We start from the raw sequence: 22,103 nt of genomic DNA, 5'->3' as shown, positions 1-22,103 counted from the left end.
ATTTTTGGAGGCCTCTGGGTTGATTTGGTCTCCTTCGTTTGTACTCATTAAAAAAAAAAAAAAAAGTGGTACATGTTCCTCTGTGGAATTAATTTTTGAAATACTTTGTTCCAAATAGATTAAGGTGAAAATTTAAGTATTTTTATTATCATCAGAAACAAACCAGATGTAACCATACATCAATGGATCTTAATCAGGGCTTGCCTATAGAATAGCAGCATATTCTACATAGCAGATATTCTGACTTAAATAAGGATTATGAGGGCCACTACGAGCTCAAATGTCATCGTAGCTACCTGCCCCAGCCAAGCAATATAAGATTTTATTAAATTTCTGACAGAGGACATTATTGATCTCATTAAGACAGGATTCTCTTATAAATTTGCAGTGACAGAAAACTTAAACCCATGTAAGAAGACGACTGCCATCATATCCCAGATTTCTGGCAAGAACACCAGAAGATTGTAAGAGGGCATCTACATAGCAGTGAATTCAAGTAAGGCATTTATACTCAACTTTCCTCAAACTCCTCCAAATATTTTTTGAGACCAACTCCAACCACCCTATGCTTGGCAAATTGAGATTGACCATACCACCTCTCAAAAAAAGATATAAAAAGTAATAAATACTAATTGAAATGCAAAACAAAAATAAACAAATTTTGCAAAATATCTCTGTGGCTAGACTGAATAGATTATTGACCTAATTTCAAATGTATCTCTCCCAAACACCCACTTTTATTATTTTTGAGCACCTATTACCTGATAGGCGCTTCTCTAGTCACAAGACGATCAGATCTTGCAATATGCCTGAAACTCTTACCCTCTCTCCATTTAAAATTAGAATTGCCAAACTGCTTTTTTAAACGTCCCATTTATAGAACAATATAGAATCATTCTAAAGGTTTTCAATAGTGTATGACAAAAAATAATTTATAGCTAGAGCACTAACTTAGAATCTTTTAACATAAGAATACCCAAAATATTCATTGAGGGGGTGGCAGTTGGGGAGAACTAGACTGCTTCCAAACTTCTTTCAACCTCACTTCATCAATATCAGCAGAACATATGTTCGGTATCTGCTTTCTTCTGCCTGGGTTCCAAAACCAAGCCTATAAACTAGATGTCTCTTTGGCAGGTCTGCCTGAAAACTCAAAACGAGAAGTAAAAAAGGCAAAGGAGAGGAAATGCAAAACACTTTTAATTCACTGAAAATGAAAGAATAGCCTTAAGTAGACAATTACAACAGGGGTGTTTGTAAAATAAAAATACACAAATTGAAACATTGTGCCTGCTAACAATAAAAAAATATAAAAATAAAAACATAATAAATCTCTCAGCTAATTGCTATGCGAGGAGCATGAGCTTATATTTACATCCCTCAAACAAAAAGATAAGGGACTCATGTCAGCTTTGATGCACACAATGGCAGCAGAAAGCTGCTGTTCCCCATGGGCCCTGCTCTTTAAGAACTGCTAGACAATTTCTTATCTCTAATGATGAAACACACATAAAACAACGCTGTTTTACATTGTGTTTCCCCTGGCTTAAAAGACCCACACAAAAGGAAAAAGAAACGGTTATATTCATTTACTTCACTCCTTTTCATTTGCATTTATCAGTTAGATTTAGAGTTCCTTGGGGCATGATCTCGGATCCTTTTCTTATTTCATTCTCCTCCCCAGATAATTTCATGCGTTTCTAAGTCATTTACACACCATCTGTATAGGCAACAATTCCCAAATTATATCTCTAGGCCAGATATCTTTCTGAAGCTCGAGGGTTACTTATCCAAGTGCTGATCTGACATCGCCACTTAGATATTTCTTGAGCATGTCGAACTTCATCTCTCCTAAACAGAGCTAATGATTTCCAGTACCACCAGCCTCCCCCCCCCAACACACACAACAAACTACTCCTGAGTTCTCTGTAGCTCAGCACACTACTTTACCTGCCCAGTGAAGAGAAAACGGGGAGTCTTTGCTGATGCCAGTCCATCAGTAAACACTATCCTAACTCCAAAATTAATTTCAGGTCCTCCTGCTTCCCTCCAGTACCACTGCCAACACTTGGGGCCACATTACAAGTGTTTAACATCTGGACTCTGCAACAGATTCCTGATTATCCTTTGCCTTTTTTTGGTGGTCCATTTTTTAAAAACTAAATTTCCTTATGATGCAAATCTGATCAGGTCACTTCTCTTAAAATCTTTCAGTGGATTATAACTGCATCTAGGATAAATGCAGAAACATTATCCTGGTTTACAGTATCATCTCATCACATTAAAAGAATATTTCCTTTAAATAGTTTCTAGAACAAATCTCTGCCTTTTCCTTCTTCAGGACTTTAGCTAGAAATCTCTGCTCCTTAACTCTCCTCCACTCTTCATACCTTTCTACTTTTCACAAGTTTTCCTTCCTTATATTTTATTTCCTCTGAGATCTTTCCTAACTGCTGGGTTGCTTCTGGAACTTTTATATTCCATTATCACTTTGAAATTGTACCAGGTCTTAGCCTGATCCACAGGGTGAAGACTTAGAATGAGGGTTACAAAAAATAAAATAAAATACTTCACAGCTGACTCAAGCATCTAATTCTGTTTTATGCTTTAAAAGCACATTCTATGCTGCTTCCATATATCTATGGAAATACTTGTTTCTAGACAAATTCCTTCCGAAGTGAGATTTGACAGTGTTTATAGCAAAACACTTTGTTCTCTGGCAGCTGTTTGAACACACACATAAATATGCAGAAAAATTCACAAATATTATGTTTGCTCTTATTAATACTTAAAGTAAAAAATCAGCAATTAATAGTCATTTAGCATACTGTTGCTAATAATTTTCATTTACCAAGCACATACATATAACATTATTAGCTATAATGAGTTTTTGTCATAATTTTGTTTTGCCTTTTACCAACATTCTGAGACCATTAACCTGCAAGTTCCTTGAAGATAGAAGTCATACTTTATTAATCTTTTAATTCTCAGAGATGACTAGCATCATTGACATCAAATAGGTGCTCAGTAAATATTCATAAAATTATTAAATTACCTCATAAATTTAATGTATTAATTTAGTCATCAGTTCCAACTTCCTTTAAAAAAATCTACACGGAGCAAGTATGTTTGTTCTCATTCAGCTGATTTGAAACAAGCAAACAAAAAATCCAGGAGTCTTTGTCAAATGGTATGTACTGTAAATGTCTGAGTAAAGCAATTCATTGATCATGATAAATGTGTAGCACTGAACTTTACAAAGTATTTTCACTTATCTTGATTCTCAAAATGAAACTCTACTATATATGGGATAGACATTTATTATCTAAAATTTTATAGATAAAATAATTGAAGATCAGTAATGACAGATAATTTCCTAAATCTGGAACTTATGTTTTTCAAATTCATTCCCAGCTCTTTTTTGATTATATCTGACACATACTCATTGAATTCCTCCAACTGTCCAGGCACTTAGCTAGGCAGTAATTACACAGGAATGAACAATGCAGTTAAGGACCCTGCCTTCACAAAGCTAGGTAAATTTTGTTAGATGCATTCACATATTAGAAGTACTGAATAGAGGACCAAATGTATGGGTTGACAGCAAACAGCAGTTGAAAATTTCAAAGATACTCAACGTGAATGTAGCCAGAGTTCAAGTCAATGGTGAGTTAAGGTAAGACTGTATCCAAGTCCAAAGACCTGGAACCTAGGTTTGAAGATGAAAAAATTAAAAATAAGGGTCTTAGAGAAAGGATTTGATTCTGAGTCAACTGATTTCAAAGGGAAAAATTCTATATTCTAACCCAGAGCCAGAGGTGTATTTTAGCAAGGCAACAAGGATCTATAACTGGCTGCCATGCCTAAAAATCAACTTATGATTTTCAAAACTAGAAAATTTTGAGAAACTAATTTTAAAATGTGAGCAAAAGTAATTTACTACTGTTCACTAAAAACATTTCCAAAAATTTCCCTTGATTTTGTGGAGTGTGTATTTTTCCTCACAAGTCATGTATTTTGTTTTTCTCACAACTCATGTGTTCTCTTTTTTTTTTTTCAGAACTCATGTAATTTTTCACAACTCATATACTTGCAAGCATTCCTCTTTTCTCCAATCATTAGTAGGCATTAAGGAAACTCATCATCACCAATTTTAGGTTCTTTGTAAACTTCAGTCGCTTCCAATTTTCTAATTTTCTTTTGAGTTCCTCAGAATAAATACCATTATAAGTATTTCCATTCCAAGAATTTCCATATCTTCAAAAAGTATTTTATCTTCACTAGAGTCAATGAGTTTGGGACACAAATAGAGAAGAGTGTGATTCTTTATAATGTGAAATGGCATTACTAACTGTCCACAATGAAACTTATCAGTTCTCAATCCTGCTTGGCAGACAAGTTGATGAAGTCTAGAATATATTGTTGGGGATGAAGGAGGACATCTCCATAAGTACCCAAGGATGATAAGCCATAGAGTATCAATCTTACGGTAAGTATGGCATCTAAAATGAAACATTCTTGCTTGCTGTTACTGAAGGTGCCTTACTGCCCTCTAATTAAATATTTCTAACTAGTTTCCTTATCCTAGAGTATCGTTCTACTAAAATTTCATCCACTTCTGAGTATTTATAAGCCACCACACATGATACACTTGCATTTATACTCTTCAGTACTTTAATTGCATGGTAGTTAAAACTCTTCGTTTCTTCTGTATAATGAGCTCCCAGATCGCTATGGTATCACAGCTATTTTTTTTTCCACACTTGCATGCAGAGTAATTTCTTCATCATCTTGTTTAGTGTCACGAGATTTTTGCTTCCTGAGTAAATTGCTCTTTAGTTTTATGTGTGAAACTTCTGACTTTTCTCCCCATTTCTCTAATTTGTTCTCTCCTTGTGTTTTAAACAATATTTTATCTATTTTTGGATTACTGGTTAATTTAACAATATATTGTTTCATCTAAAATCATATCTAGATGATATACCCTGGATTCTTTTTGGAGTAAACTACAAATTTGGTGGATTCAATCATGTCAAAATAGTCAAGGGTTGGTCATTTTTTCTTATTTATACTGAACTAGATTGGTTTGTGGCTAGAAATTACTGGTAGCAGTAAAATATACCAAAAAGTAATTATTTTATTCAAAGTATTAAATTATTGATAACTAGTATATTAAGAGATTAAACTTAGACACACATAAAAGATTAAATTTAAGGACCATATTGATTCCTTTAGGCTCCAACATGTATTCAAAACTTAAGAAGTTCAACTTCTTGAATGAAATGTTTTCAGTATATATGTATACTCACTGACTGACAAAACTGTAAACATTACCTGGTCCCAAGCATGAACATTTTTAGAATACGATATATTGCTTGGCTACAATAAATATGCCTAGGAAAGTGTTATTCTACCTGTGGGTAATGATGCAGACTTGTAAGTCATACTTATGAAACTGACAGATATAGAGCCTTAAGATTTCTAGATACAGATAATATTTGTTTGTATCTATTTTGGTAAGCTAAGTTGAAAGCTTGTTTAATAACATGTCTTTTTAATGTAATGCTGGACCCAGGAAACTATTTTAAAATTTGATAAATGACTCAATTAATGCACAAATACAACATTATCTATCTCATCCATATTATGTTAATTATTCTACTTTGATTATTCTCCATTGGTCTAAATTTAATGCTTCCTTCAAAATCAGCTCAAAATACATCCTTTTGATTTAAAAATTCACCATTTTTCCCATTTCTCAATTAATATACATCATAAAATTTATCATATAAAAATGTTCTTTGTTTTATTCATATTATGTAGATGTTGTTTTGAATCTCCAGAATGCCTAGCATATCAGTAAGTGCATAGTTAATGCTCAAAAGTTTTTATCAAACTTTCTTTCATTCACTTACAGTGTATAAACATATATATTGCATATATATGTGTGCGTGTTTGCACACATCTCAACATATTAAAATCTACCAGCTATTTGGATAAATGTTCTACAAATAAATAGGCTATTTTGTAAAGATTCTAATATATTCATTCATTTATTCAGCAAAATTATGAACTTCTTAGTGTATACAAGGGCAGGCTTACACTAGTCACTGTGGAGTTACTTATTTCGGCACCTCCCTCGGTGTCTAGGTAGACAGAGCCTTGCACATAATTAAAACACACTCAGTCAATAAAAGGATGAGCTCTCTGTTCTCAAAGAGCTTATTTATTTGGTATAGCTATTTATAAGGCATTCTCTTTCAACACAGAGGGTTATTACTAAGCAAAAGATATGTATTGCTTTTTTTATTTTTAATACTGAGTACCAGTTTTCTATTCTCTTATATTCAAAACTACTGGGAATTTTCCACTTTGAAATATGTTCAAATTTAGCTATGGCTGAGTAGAGAAAGTAAGGCCTAAGCAGATGGCTGTCAAAACACCAATGACTATATACCATGGCTGAGAACTTGCACACAAAAATATGCAACTTGTTACATAGTAGACTCCTTCCATGTAAATGCCAAGGGACATCTGGCTTCAGAACTCAGCAAAAGCAATTTGATTCTATTCTTATTCTATTCTATATTTGCTCTGTCTTCCACAAATATTAAATTATACTAGCATCTGCTAGAATCCCTGATAGGAAAGGCTATGTCAAGGATCCACTTTCCAACATCAGAAAACAGCTGGAAACTGAATCCTAACTTAGATAAAGCATATCACTTATATGAATGAAGTTATTTGGAAAATAAAATCTCTTTGTCAGAAAGAGTTAATGTATCTCCACTCACAATAAATTCTCCTTCCTCTAACAAAGCATAAATATACTAATTGCTTATAAATAACTTTATTCTTGAAGTATTTTCCTAAATTTGTAGATACTACATTCATCTTTGCTGTTAGACTCAATTTTAGTGCACACTTATACAACTGTTTAATGCAAAATATTTACCACTGTGCTACTTTCAACTTTAAAATATATTTGTTTTAATCAGAATGTCATATAAATTAACAGAAATCAATATTTTACAAATTTAGTTGATAGTGTGTATTTAATTAGCACAGATACTTTTTATTAAAATGGATTAATCTTTTATTATTTTACAATTTTTTCAATTACAGTTTACATTCAATATAATTTTCTATAACTTTCAGGTTACAGTAGAGTGATCCATCAAATATTTTATAAAGTGTTCCCCTTCATATTTCTAGTATCCACCTGGCACCATGCATAGTTATTACAATGTTATTGACTATATTTCTTATATTTTCCATGATTATTTTCTAACTACTATATACAAAGATGCTCAACATCAATAATCATCTTAGAAATGCAAATTAAAACCACAATAAAATATCACCTCACACCTGTCAGAATGGCTATCGTCAATATAGCAAAAAATAACTGCTGGTGAAGATGTGAATAAAAAGGAACCCTCGTGCACTGTTGGTGGGAATGCAGACTGGTGCAGTCACTGTGGAAAGCAGTATGGCGTTACATCAAAAAATTAGAAATGAAACTGCCTTATGACCCAGAGATTCCACTTCTGGACATATATCCAAAGAAACCCCAAACACTAATTCAAAAGAATATATGTACCCCTATGTTCATTGCAGCATTACTTACATAAATACTTTTTATTTGGTCAACATACCTATTTCATTCTGCATGATAGAAAGAAAGCCGAAGGGCCTCTCTTTCATGAGGCTGTAGAGGGTTTCTTTTCTTCTCAGCCTGGGCTGGAGGCCAAGATCAACCCTTGAGGATTATTATCGGGGCTGCCACAAGCTGGGCAGCCTTGCTTTCCTACCTTGGACATTTATTTTTTTAAAAAGAAAGATAACTGATATCATAATTTTAATTTCATACAACCTTTTATTCTTTTCCATATGAAATTATGAACACATTTTAGGTAAACTAGTCTAAAGAGAAATTAAGTGAAAGATTTTATTTATTCATTTTTAGAGACAGGAGAGGGAGGAAGAGAAGGAAAGAAACATCAATGTGTGAGAGAAACATCAGTTGGCTGCCTTGCACATGCCCTAACCTGGGACCAGGCCCACAACCTAGGCACGTGCCCTAAAGGGGAAATGAACTGGCAACCTTTCACTTTGCGAGATGATGCCCAGCCAACTGAGCTACACAAGTCAGGGCTAAGTGAAAGGCGTTTTTGATCAAGTAAATAAATAGTCAAACTAAAACACAAATTCTAGTTGATGGTTAAGTTGATACACACAAAGAAATAAGAGATGGTTGGTAAAATTTTGCATGTGTGAGTGTGTGTGCACAGCAAATACATTTCTGTGACTGATTCTGCACTGCCTGATACGTGTGGCACAATTGCATAATGATTCTGTGCTGAAAAAGAGCAAGTGCTTTGTTCCACTGAAAAGAAATCACTGTAAATTTTCTTGTGGCTCCATAATGTAGTCAGAATGTTTCAAATGTAATTTTCTAACTGAGCTAAAGCTGCCACAGGTATATTGTACCCTGCCTCCACCCTGACCTCAGAGCCCACATCACCGCTGTTCAGCGGCTATGAAATTTCCCATTTCCCATTTAAAATGCATGAATTTGCACATCATACTAAATGCAGAAAAAATTGTTTCATTCATTTAAATTTTTTCAATTTAATTTTAATTCTGATATGATTGGTCTCTTTTCTCCATGGACCTTTCTTAGGTATAATTTCTCCTTGACCTACTAATAAAGCAATTGATGACAAGAGTAATTGTGGCTACATTAAAGTAAAATGTGATGTCTCTACCACTGTAAAAGAATAATACCTGTTCTCAGATGACCATTTCTTCAAAAAATCCTTAATATAAAACAAAATGCATGATTTAAGCTCTTGATTTTTTAAAATAATAGCCTGTGTATGAATGCATAATTTTTTAAATGCAAAGACAAAGTATATGAATATTTTCGGTTTTCTCAGAAATTTACTCACTATAGCAAACAAGCAACCCAAGAGTGAGGTGAGTAAAAAAAAGACTTTTTTATAATTTGAAGTGAAAAGTCTACTTAATGCAAAAATAACAGCGATGCACATTTCATTTAATTTTTCAGAGTTTATAATACCTCAACACTTTTTTCTCAATGCTTCAAACTCAATTAAACTCAACTGATTTACTCAGATATGGACACTTACTATGTGTAATGGGAAATCAATGTAATTGCAAGATTTTTTCTATACATTGTGAACACCCAAACTATATAGCACTTAATTAATTTTAATTTTTTAAATTAAAATAAAGTATTTCTTATGATCCTTGACTTTTTACTTTGACTGAATTTAAGCACTGTCTAATCAAAAAGGGGTAAGATATTTGCATATATTATTATGACATGTTATGATACAAGTTGATGTTATAATACAAATGGATATGTGATATGATAAACATTAAAAGGGAAGGATTTAGAGGAATGAACTAAATGAGGTTGGCCAAACTAGGGACAACATAGGAAATTAGAGTGTTATTCTAGCATTGCAGGCAACCTATAACCAGGCTGAAGAGTCCTGACAATAGTTACAGAGAACTCTGAGAGGAAAACATTAAGAGATATTAAAAAGGTAAAAGTCTATGAGATTGATACTTCTTTAAATCTTATGGTAAGAGAGAAGGTGGACTCAAGAACAATCCCCAGATTCCTTTGCTGGCATTCAGGTAAGAAAACAGAAATAGTAACAGAGCAGGTTGAAGGTCTAAACCTGAGTCTCCAACCTACAATTGGAATAAATGCCAAGAAAGTACAGATACACAGAGAAGCTCTATGGAACCAAAAAGAGAGAGAGAAACAGTATGGAATCAAGAAGACTATTGGTACCTAAGAATTATACAGACAGATCAATAAAGGTTACCCAGGAGAACAAACCCAAGAGGGCAGAAAATAATGAGAAAAAAAGTGTTGTCTCAGAAGTCAAAGGAAGAGCATCCTCAAAGAAAAGGAAGTATTCAGACATGTTAAATGCCACAGAGAATTGAAGAAAGACAGAGAAAAGTCTTCACTGGATTCATAAATTAAGGGCTTACTGGTGAATTAAACTTAATCAGAGAAGCTTTATAGAGAGATGAAAACTGAATGCAGATTGTCACCAGTTGAGAAGTAAATGGATATAAGGCAGCAGGTATGGGCATGGATGCAATTAAAGGTAGTGTATAATTTTTTTACCTGTTTTATCTTTAAATAGGGAAAGAACTAAACAAATGAAATGCTGAAGGGGAAGAGCTAATATTGTGTCATGTTAAAAGAAAATGGATGAAGTGGGACTTGATTATGGACAATATTTAAATTCAAAATGTTAATTGATGTTGGCATATACATGGGATTAATGTTCTCAAATATCTAAACTGGAAGTACTAAATTACTTTAAAATTCACATTACTTCTGAATATAACAGTATTTTTAAGTTACCGATTTTATTTATTTTGTTGAGTTCTTATTCTGTCTCCTGCAAAAAATTCTTTGACTAGAAGTGTGAGTGTGTGCTTTCTAGTTATCCAAACTCTTTCTTTCCTGTTTAAAATTGACTTATAATGGACACATACTAATTTCAGGTGTACAATGTAATGATTCAATATCTGTAACACTGCAAAAATGATCATCACATGAAGTCTATTTATCCTCTGCCCCATGTAATTACATTATTTTTCTTGTATTGATAACTTTGAGATTTACTTTCTTAGCAACTTTCAAATTAGCAATAAATTATTATTGATTATAGTAACCATGTTTTACATTATATTTCCATGACTTATTTATTTTCTTTTATTATTGAAAGGGAAAGTCTACAGCTGTGAGTTATGTTAAGGAAAGCTTTTGAAGTATGATGATTTTATTTGGGTTCTCCTTATGTATATATCTATTGATTTTGTTCACATTTATCAAAATCTAAGAACATGCTGACATTGTATGTCAAAGTACTGTTTTTGCTAAACTTTTGCCTCAAAGTGATTAAAGTATAATTTTATAAGCACCATGAACATTTTGCAACTGAGAATGAATTTATAACATGAATATCATTGAACACTTAATTTTAGAGTAAATGAGGGTTTAAAGTGGTGATGAATACACAATGAGATATTGTCAATGGACAGAATTTCTTCTGAGTTTCATGAATAAGTAAAAATGCAGAATAAGCAAAAATGTACAACATTATGACATTCCATTTAAGTAAAACAAAATAGAATTTCAGCCTTAAAAAAAACTCAAAAAAGTACGTTATCTTAAAACTTCCTGAAAGATTTTCTTCTTCTTTATTTTTTCCCGCCTTGCACAGTTTTATTTATATACTAAAAATCAAAAAGGAAAAAGTAAGCAAATATCCAGAGCAAAGTATCCAACAAACAAGACAACAAGAACAGCAAAACTACAGAGGCTCAAACATTCAGTAATTTCTTATAGGAGAGATTTTTACTAGCATGGTTAATTTTTTTACTGCTGTTTCCCTTCTGATATTGCATAAAGCACTGGAGAACTCTCTAATGCATGAAATTTCTTAAGTGTTGATGTTCATAAAGCTACCTGATAGGTCTTATTGCTTATTTTTGGTCCATGACCTACTTAAAATCACATTCTACAAGAGTCTTTGTCTTCTCGAAATGGAGGTAAGTAGAATACTAAATTAGTCTTCTTCTCTTTGTAAAACCTGCAGTCTCCTTAAAGAAATGAGGTATATTTAAGTCGAGAAACACAGCAAGCTTTCCTGACTTTCCTCCTCTTGGCTATTTGCTATTCTCTTGTTTCCTTATCCACAAGTTCTTATCAGGGTAGGACACACTTCCAATTACAAAAAGTCACTTATTGTTTCCTCCTGGGATAATAATACCTGTTCTTGCCTGAGCTGTTCAAAAGGATGCTCAGGGCCCTCTTTCATCTACATTTTCTCTCCAAAGCTGCTGCTAATTCTGTGGCTACAGAACTAACAACACTCTGTGTGTGTGTGTGTGTGTGTGTGTGTGTGTGTGTGTGTGTGTGTAGCAAACGGAAGAAAAATTACAGGAGAGAGCTTCTAAGCACTTGAACATTACTATTTCCAGAATTATATGCATTTTCTGTATAGTTTTAAGAACTAAACTCTGTTACATGAAGCATATATTTAATTTACCAGCCTATAACGTACTTTAAATCAATGAAAATGTAATTTCAGCATTTGAATAATTTGCCTTTCCAGAATTATTTTAACTTCTGTATATAGAAAAGCCAATATAGAAGAGCAGTGGATGTATAGGCAAAATATTTTTGGAATAAATAACTGATAAATAAATATTTGGAAAAAAGCTTAACAGTTAACATTTTACTTGCTGCATGAGATATTGTAATTTAGCAACCAAGGCTTCCCTGTATCAAGCGAACTGTAATTCTAGAACAGGGACTTAAACCCTCTATACATTGAAATACAAATACCAAAAGACAAAGGTCCAGAGTTACAAGGGAATTAAATTTGTGGTGTTTCCTTTTTCAATGATTTAGTCATGTGGAATAAAATTCATTCATATGATGGGATTATATTAAGAGACGTAGTTTGAAAAAGGTAATGGATGCTTTTCTATATAAGTTAACACTTCTTCCCCTTGTTGCTAAGAACAACTGTGATTTCAAATCTTGTAGCCACCTCTCCCACAGGGACAAGTATGAAGGTCACCTCTCTGGAGAAAGGATATGCTCCCAGAGGGAAGAGTAACATCTACACAGTCTTGCATTTAATGCCACCTGGAAAAGAGCTGGCTCTCTCCCTACTCACCTTGGGGCCCTGTCCTCACACCCAGAGTTTTAAAGCATCTTAATTAGCTTCTCAGTCAGGTCATTTCAGGACCTCAACATGAAAGGTCAATTGCAAATAAAAATATGCAGATTTTTAAGTAAAGTATACCTCATTAAACAAAAAATATCTGAAAGACAAAAGATTATTCAAAGGACTGATAATAACTTTCAGTACAACTTCTGGAAGATAGAGTTCAAGATGTTGCCTATGAAAATATAAACTAAAACACAAGAAGAAAGATTATATAGGTTATCAATATAAGAAGGCCAAATTTAACTAGCTTCAAAAAGATAAAATTGAAAAACTGGATAAAATTTATACTTAAAAATACAGATATTGCCCAAATTTGACGGAATAAGTATATAAAGAGGACTATCATTTTGTACAAAAAAAATGGTTTGAATATAAAAAGATATAAAGACACAAAGTTTACTGCTCATGCAACATTTCTTAAGAAACGATTTGAGAATGTGCTCCAGCAAAACAAGAAAGTAAACCAAGAAAAATGAAAGTCTAAATTCCTAGACGAGGTGGTTCCATAATACAAAACAAGTACAGTAAGCCTGAAGGACAATAAATTCTTGTTCAGGCAGAACACAAGAGGATTTTGAATAAAGAGCTCTAAAAAAAAGGAGGACTATTTATAAAAACTAATATACATGGGTACACAAAAGGTTTACAGTTGTGAGTACATAAAACACACAGTTTATTCTTATACTATTATTTATTAATTATTATATTATTTATTTGTATTACAACTATAAACCGACTTTGCCCATCTTGTATTGAAACATTTGTAAGGAAAGGAAATAATATAATAATGACAAATAGTACAAGAAGTACCTGAAGGATTAGAAACCCGGAAAAAAACAAACAAACAGATATTAGCTTCCCAGATAGAACATGTAAACATGAAATAGTAAATATTTGACATTAGACATTGCTTATATCACAAAAGATACATACTATTTAAATAAAATTATAATGTATTAGAGGGATAGGCAAGGAATATAGGCTATAAGAAAGCTAAATTGTGATTTCAAAAAACAAAATGTCAATTGATAGTATCTGAAATTAACAAGTTGAGATATATGAATAGATACCTATCATTAAAAAGTATCAAAATAAATAGCCAAAAATTGTTAACATTAGACACCTAAGAAGAACATGACTAGAAATTGGGAAGGGGTGAGTAAATGTGTTTTATTTCATATCAAGCTTCTTAAATTTTTTTTTACTTGTATTAGCTTTATTTTTAAAAAGAACTAAAAACTTTTATAATTATAAATCTCACTAACCTTTTCCTTTGAATTTTATATCATTCAATCACATAAAGGAAAGAGATGGCCTCAGAGACAAAACAGCTGTTTTCAAGATGTTAGATATTTCTGTGCATGTATTTGAATCTATTAGATCAAGAGTAAAATAACTGCACTTGCTTTTATCCCCTCTTGATGCTATTTTTTTAAAAGAATCTTTAACTATCTCAGATGAAATCATCAGAGGATGACGTTCTTTTAAAATGGTCTATTTTTCTCTTTAATAGGATAAATAAAATAACAGTTTTAGGGAAACCACTTCATCAGTTTTAAGGCACAAAATATTTTTTTGTTTAAATTTACCCTCTCCAGAAACATTGGTACCCTATGTGTTCTGAACCATGGTAGTATGTGACTGGCATGTGGCCTTTGCCTGGTAAATGGCAGCTATCATGTTGGGGGTTCACTCACGCTGTCAGGTGTAGCAGTTGTTTGTTCCTTTTTACTGCTTATGGTATTCATTACATGACTAATCCACAAAATATTTATCTGTGCTAATATTGATGTTATTAACAGGGCTGCTCTGAGCACCCTGGGGTATGTGTTTGGTGCACAGGTGCACTCATTTCTCCTGGGTATACGACTATTAGTTGAATTGCAGGATCATAGCAAATGCATATATTAACTTCAGTAGATAATGCCAAAGAGTTTTCCCGAGTGGTTTATAAAACATACCTGGTTTTACGTGTTTTTAATGTGTACTCTTAATCATAGAAAACTTCCTGGCTCTGTTTGGTATTCAGATAATGGTTCTTAATCTATCGGGCATTATAATTTAAAATTGTATTTGGCTTTATTATTACTATTGGCACAGATGAAATCTTAAACGGTTCTTCAGCTAAACAGAGGATTCTATGGCATTCAGGATTTAAGCCACAAAGGGCAAAAGAACACTTTTTTGTCAAATGTTGTATGCCATGCAGATGACAGTACCTGATTCTTCTAAACAAACTAAAAGAAAACCTCCTGCTGATTGAAATACAGACAAAAGTGGTGGTTTTTCTCAGTTGGATGAAAGCACATATATTCTATATCACAGTTACCATTGTCTCCAATCCAAATTTCCACTACAGTCAAAAGCTAAAATACAGAATACAAATGGTGATTTTAAAATGCTCAAGACTGCAAAAATAAGCAAACTCAAGATGTATAAACAACGTTTTAAGTTCAAAAGCTATATTTTTATGCATCATTTCCAATTTCTTGTGTAGACTACATATAAAGTAATTATTTGTTTAGGAACAATGAAGAATATCACATTTATAAAAGTAATATCTTCCTTCAATAATCATACCAACAATAAAAAATAGAACATGTTTTTAAATTCTAGAGAGTTAGAGTTGGCAAGAATATGGTCAATGAAACTAATTATAAAAAGGATGCATTCCATATTATATATTTAAAATGTTTAATGTTTTTCATGGTAATATACTATGGATACTATTATATTAAGTATTTTTTTAAATACATTTACACTGCATAATACAGATAAAGTGTATGTTTCCTTTTCCTTGGAGGTCATAAGTGAGGCACCCCTTTCTGGTTCTCTGAGCTGCTCTCATTTTACACCAGTGTTTCTTAGATTGGGTACGTGACTTGGATGATTCCTGAGCAAAGACGCTGATGATCCTGATCAGCATAAACTTGCACTATATGTGTTTATAATGGGGAAGGGACCCTACAGATATGGCATAATTAAGATAATTTCTCCTTAATGTCTGTGCTTTTGGTTTATAACTCTTAATAAAATTGCTTGCATTTTTTAATCTCTCAGTTTGCATTCTCTAATTAATATGGTTACATTTTCACTGATAAATGATCTATGTTGGATTAAAATTCAGACAATAGTGTTCTCAGTTATTTTGAAAAGTGTTGATTGGCTACTTTGGTGCAAAGTCTATTTAATTTCTTATTTGAATAGATTCCTGAGTTACATTTCCAAGTATTAAGGCTTGATAATTCTCTCTGACAGAATATAATACCTGATACACTCATGCTAGGTTAGAGTCTACTATAATATTGAACATATTATTTCATAGTCTTTACATCCTCACTTTTTCATTATTATATTATCAGCTCTATTAGTTAGATTTTACACTCCTTGTTTTAAATACAGGAAGGTAACAACTAAATGTAGGAGTGTCCCAGGGCTTGGTAAGTGAAACTCCTTTTCTCTATCTGTTCAATTTTCCCTGGTGACATCATTTTTTATCTCAGTGCTATGACTTTCAAACCATTTTTATGCCAAAGACTTCCTAACCTCTCTCATCAAGCTTATCTTCCTAAAACATCAGAGTTACATATACAAATACAAGTCTCTACTTAGATGTCTCTACCTAGATGTCTAAAGTTGTCTCAAATTTAACATAGGCTAGAACAGAACTCTTTATTTCCTGGCCTTCCCTCCCTAAAAATCTTGTTCTCCTCCCAATCTATTCCATAAAATTCAATGACATCACCATCTACATAATTGCTTAAGGCCAAAATCTAAGGTCTACTTTTGATTCTCCTTCTCTAACCTTCTTAGCTAAAATTTTTCCTCTCACCCTTATCACTTATACACAGTTAATCAGTAGGTACTATTGATTCCATCTGCCAAAATGCCCCATACATGTCTGCTTTTTATCATGTCCATGAAATCCATCCTCTCCAACCCATGATTATACCTGGGGTTCTATAGCCTCTAAGTTCATCTCCCTACTTCAGATCTTGCATCCTAGTAATAAATTCTCTATAGGGAAGCCAAAGAAATTTTTCTAAAATATAAATCAGAAGCATGCCACATCGCTACCTAAAATACACTTAGAATAAAATACAAATTTCTCTCCTGCCTTACAAGGCCCTCCATGGACATTGTGACCCCTGCACACCTCTCTGACATATGATTCTAGAGTAGGAACATTCTATTCTCTAACCCATACCCTCTATGCTCCAGTCACACCAGCATTCTTTTGGTTCCTGCAGCAGGCTGTGCTGAGGTCTTTTATTGGGTTTTCCCTGTCCATCTTAAGAGCTGCCTAGTCATTTGCTACCACATTATTCTATTTATTCATAACATTCTAATAAAAATGCCAATCATACAAAGAAGTTAAAAGACTGGTGACACTTGGCCATATTTGCTTTATCTTTAAAATGTAAAATATAGCATAGGAAATATAGTCAATAATATTGTAATAACTATGTATGATCAGGAAAGTACTAGACTATTAATAAATTATATAAATGTCTAAGCACTGTGCTGTATACCTGAAACTAATATACTATAAATGTCAACTGTAATTGCAAAAAGAAATTTAATAAACATTTTTAAAAAGAGAATTTTATATCATAGCTTGATGACTACAGATAATACTTACAAAAAGAGATGGGAATTGGCTGGTATTTAAAAAATGAGTGCCCAATTTGTCCATAATCTCACAGAGAAGGCCCTGGCACTGGTTAACACTACTGTTACTCAAATCTTTGACTGGCCACATTTTGGCACTATGCCAAGGTCAAACGAATTTCTCCAACCTTTGCCAAGATTCCTACAGCTATTCAGAGCTTGAAAAAAAAAATAGTCAATAGTGCTCAAACTGGTAGCTTCAAACAGTTCACAGTTAAGGAAGCTCTGCCAAATGGTTTGGTGGCCACTAAAGGTGTGGATGTGGTTTTATGTTGGTGAGCTCACAGACTAATAGGGCATCATTGGCTATAGTGTTTGAAGGCCAATATTTTACATCTGTTTCTTTTGGGTTTATTATTTGAATGTTCTTGGACCATATGTGATCAGATGGGTATTTGAACAAAATATGTCAAAATCAATGTTTTCTGTATAAAACACTGCTTGGAAGATCACAATTTCTCTTGATAGCAAGTTGGGTTGTCTTTTGCTTTAATAACATTAATATGGCTCTAAATCCTGTTTTTGCTTAGCCTAAAATTGGAAAAGATGTATGTGAATAAACCAGCCTGATACACATATTTATGAGAATCACATTTTAATTTGAAGGTTGGGGATAGGATGTTTTATTTCAAGAAGAGTTGGGGGAAAGGCCTGGAGAAAATCAGTTTGCTACAGCAGGAGAAATAGTAATACCATGTACCAAAGTTAAATCCTGTCAGTAAAGAATAAAATTTGTGATTTCTCTTTGCAGAAATTTTTTTAAAAAGACCTTTTGACAACATTGGAATACTTGGTGGTATGCTAAGTATGTATCTTTGAAACATTTTTAATGCTAGGACAGTGAATGAAAGCCATAACCTACATTTTAAAATTTAATTTTGATATGTGTATTATTATTAATCTTTCTGGTTTTATGATTTTTATAACCTATCTTTGCAAAAATAAAATACTTTATGGATATTTAAATTAAAATGAGTGTAATATGATTATGTTAAAAAGGAAGTATTACAACACTTTCCTATTTAAGGTAAATGTTTTATATTTTATTATAAATAAATAATGTATATGCCACTGATTGTTAATACAAAACCCAAAGTCTATATTCCATAGACAAAAACATAATTAGTGAGGGCTGCACATAGCAGGTGTGAAAGTGATTTTCTTTTCAACCCTTTTAATTCATTTCATAAGCTCAAATATAAGACTAGCTTTGTCAATGGAATATTTATTTACTCCTTATACACCATCACCTTGATAAACCAAAACAACAATTGCAGTATATCCTTGTTCTCCAGCGAACAAGAAAAATTTGCAATAGTATCTTTCCTTTAGGACAAAAACCCATTAATTCTAATAAAACTGCAATAATTTTAAGAGACATCTAAAAATGATAGCTGGTTATTTCCAGTGAATAGTAAAAAAAAGAAGTCTATTGAAAGTAAACAAAAAGTTTTTATATTAAAAATAAATGTGCATTTTATCCATGACAATCCTTTTATTATATACATAATTGTTATATTTTTAATAATTTTAATCACACTTGAAGTGGTTTTGAAGAAACAAATTAAGAGTGATAATATAAGAGTTTGAGGTTATTTGCAGATAAACAGTTCTAAATAAATTAACAGTAAATTATGATATCATTGTATGTTATAACTATAATAATGATAGATGAGTTATAATGATAGGTAGATTTATTATCTATATTCTATGTTTAAGAATGCAGATAAGTGCAAAATACAGCTAAAGAAAATTTTAATGTTCCTATTGAGAAATAATAAAAATATATATCCCCTAAGGGGTGTGGATGGCTGAGTTTTGAACTACAATATTATCTTCACTTTGCAGAAAGACAAAGTACAGTATGAAATTGCATAAAATGACTAAAATTAATCCTGGGAGTTTACATTGGACCCAGGGTATGAAGGAGCAAAAGGGTGCAGAATATAAGCAACGTTAGAGGATCCCAGGGCCACCTTTGCCCTTTTAACAAATTTTCTGTATCAATGTAAACATATTCTTGTTTCTACAATTCTATGTTAGCAGGTATAGTTTATGAAAAAGAATGGGATGATCAAAGAGCTTTAAAGCATTTAGAATTCTACCAATCCATTATCTCCATCTTTTTACCACTTAAAGTGAATTACTGGTCACATGTAACAAAACTACTGAAAATAGTTTCAAAGGAAACCAGATTTGATGAAAAGCTTTCTTGCTGACCATGAAAGTCCTGAAGTAAACAGCACTTGGAGAAACAAGTGCTCTCAAAATAGGAGATTTTTAAGAGTGCTTTCTGTACAGATAGTTTCTTTGCTCAGTCTTAATGCCAAGCACACTACTGCTACTTTTAATGATTGAAGACTCAGTGATAGACAAGCTACCTGGGCAAAGAGTAGGAGCAACCCCTGGTCAAGAGATGGAGCCTAACTTCATTATACAAAGGTCTGCAAAAGACATAAGGGACAAGTCACAATAATTTCATAAAGGGGAAGGGGAGGAGCTCAAAGTTTCCAAATAGAAGAACCAGAGTAGCTCTTTTATGTAGCATTTCTACCAGTGATGTATGTGATCAATTTCAGTTACTCTTCAGAAAATGGTCCTATATGTCTTAGTACTTGAAGGCTCTATTAATGAAGAATAATAAGAGAAGGAAGATGGTAAGAATAACGTGAGTGGGTTTGCAAGTAAGGTGGGCTATTCTCCACAAAGCGTGGACTAAGAGTAAATCTTCACCACATGGTAACTCTATTTTTAATTTTTTTGAAGAGCTACCATAATGTTTTCCATTGTGGCTGTACCAGTTTACTTTCACACCTACAATAAATGAGGGCTTCTTTTTCTCCACAACTTTTCCAACACTTGTTATTACTTGTCTTGTTGATAATAGCCATTCTAACAGGTGTGAGGTAGTTTCTCATTATAGGTTTTTCATTTCCTCAATAGCTAGTGAAGCTGAGTGCCTTTTCATATATATCTTCTTGTGAGAAGTGTCCATTCAGGACCTTACCCTATGACTTAGCAATTCTTCTTCTGGGTATCTACCAGAAAAATTTGAAAATATTTATTCATAAAAATATGTGTACCCCTATGTTTATTACAGAATTATTCATGTTGGACATGACATGGAAAAAGTCAGTGTCCTTTGATAGGTGATCAGATAAAAAAGATGCGGTACAGATCTACAATGGAATACTACTCAACCATAAAAAAGATGAAATATTGCCATTTGCAACAATATGAATGGGTCATGAGAATATCATGCAAAGCAAAATAAGTCAGATGAAAAAAGTAAAAAACCATATGATTTTACTCATGTATGATATAAAACTTAAACCAACAAATGACAAACAGGACAAAAAAGCAAAAACTCATAGGCACAGACAACAGTATGTTGGTTACCAGAGGGAAAGGGGGATGGGAAGGAGGTAGTAAAGAGTCAAATACATGGCAAAGGAAGGAGATTTGACTTTAGGTGGTGAATAGACAATGCAATATACAGGTGAAATATTATAGAATTGTATAATATATCCATATTATATATCCATATTATACAATTGAAACCTATGTAATTGTATTAACCAATGTCACCCCAATACATTTATTTTAATAAGAATAAACCTGCTTTTCTCCTGAACAAAATGGGAATATGAAAAGTAAACACTTCAATTTATATGGATGTATATATATGAGCAGGTAAAGGCATAGGTATAGAAAATAAAATATTATATAAAAAGTCATTTAATTCTTGGTTTAGGCCTATACCATTCACCTCCCTGACAGAACCCCAAAAACATTTTTGAGATTTTACCTGAGGGAAAACACATAGTTAGAGAACTAAGAATGATGTATAAAGTATGTATTTCCATGAATAATAATAAAGTAAAAAACCACATTTCTCTCTTCCATATTTACCCATGAATATAGCTCCCTAATTTGCCTTAATGTGAAATGTCATAATATATTATGAAGAGAGAAGTCAATCCCACAATGACCTTAGAGTCACTTTTTTCCCTAAAAAAAAGTAGGAGAATGATACAATGAATTTAAATAGATCATGTACGTTTTTAAATCCCATCTCTCTTGAGGAGGAAATTTTCTAGATTAGTGAAAATTCATTGCTTCAACTCCAATATGTTATGTGAGCATTTGCCATATGAAATTCTAATTATCAGAGCTGTATCTTTCATTTTGCTTGAACCAAAGGCAAAAATATTTAAGAAACCAGTTTTCCTATCTTTTCAGACCTGAAAAGGGAGGCTTTCAGTGTTGCTGTATTTCTGGGGGAAAATTATCCTGGCTTCAGTGCATGTATGGTTATTACCCAGACTCAGAAAAACATAAGTTGGTCCCAAGATATATGGAGGTTCATTCCAGTTCACCACCTAGAATGAACACTTTTGACCATAAAAAAATTTAAATTTTTTTCAACAAACGCTTTTAGTAACCAGCTTAAATCTGATTCATTGTTGTTGCCACACTGTTCCTGACAAAGGAACCTGAAACGGTCCCTAACAGCTGCTGGCCAGCAGGTGCTGCTGAGTAACACTGAAACCCTGAGCCATAAGCTAGGGTCGATGTTGTCTCCTTCACTGTTATAATCAGCAAAGCAGAATAACAGGAGCATTTTCA

The 22,103-nt window shown here is 32.8% G+C and overlaps 1 protein-coding gene, 1 non-coding gene and 1 pseudogene across 2 annotated transcripts in view; 2 read left to right on the top strand and 1 right to left on the bottom strand.

Moving 5' to 3' along the window:
* LAMA2 (laminin subunit alpha 2) overlaps positions 1-22,103 on the bottom strand; it is a 521,547-nt gene that overhangs the window by 406,024 nt on the left and 93,420 nt on the right. The window lies entirely within an intron of this gene.
* Positions 7,694-7,825, top strand: LOC150007747 (small Cajal body-specific RNA 20). Its single transcript, XR_016512187.1, has one exon.
* On the top strand, positions 17,479-17,793 carry LOC150007746 (ATP synthase F(0) complex subunit g, mitochondrial pseudogene; annotated as a pseudogene).

Source organism: Furipterus horrens, unplaced genomic scaffold (assembly GCF_987537825.1).
Source record: "Furipterus horrens unplaced genomic scaffold, mFurHor1.1.pri manual_scaffold_6, whole genome shotgun sequence".
In the NCBI taxonomy this organism is placed as follows: domain Eukaryota; kingdom Metazoa; phylum Chordata; class Mammalia; order Chiroptera; family Furipteridae; genus Furipterus; species Furipterus horrens.
This window is presented reverse-complemented; position numbering and strand designations above follow the sequence as displayed.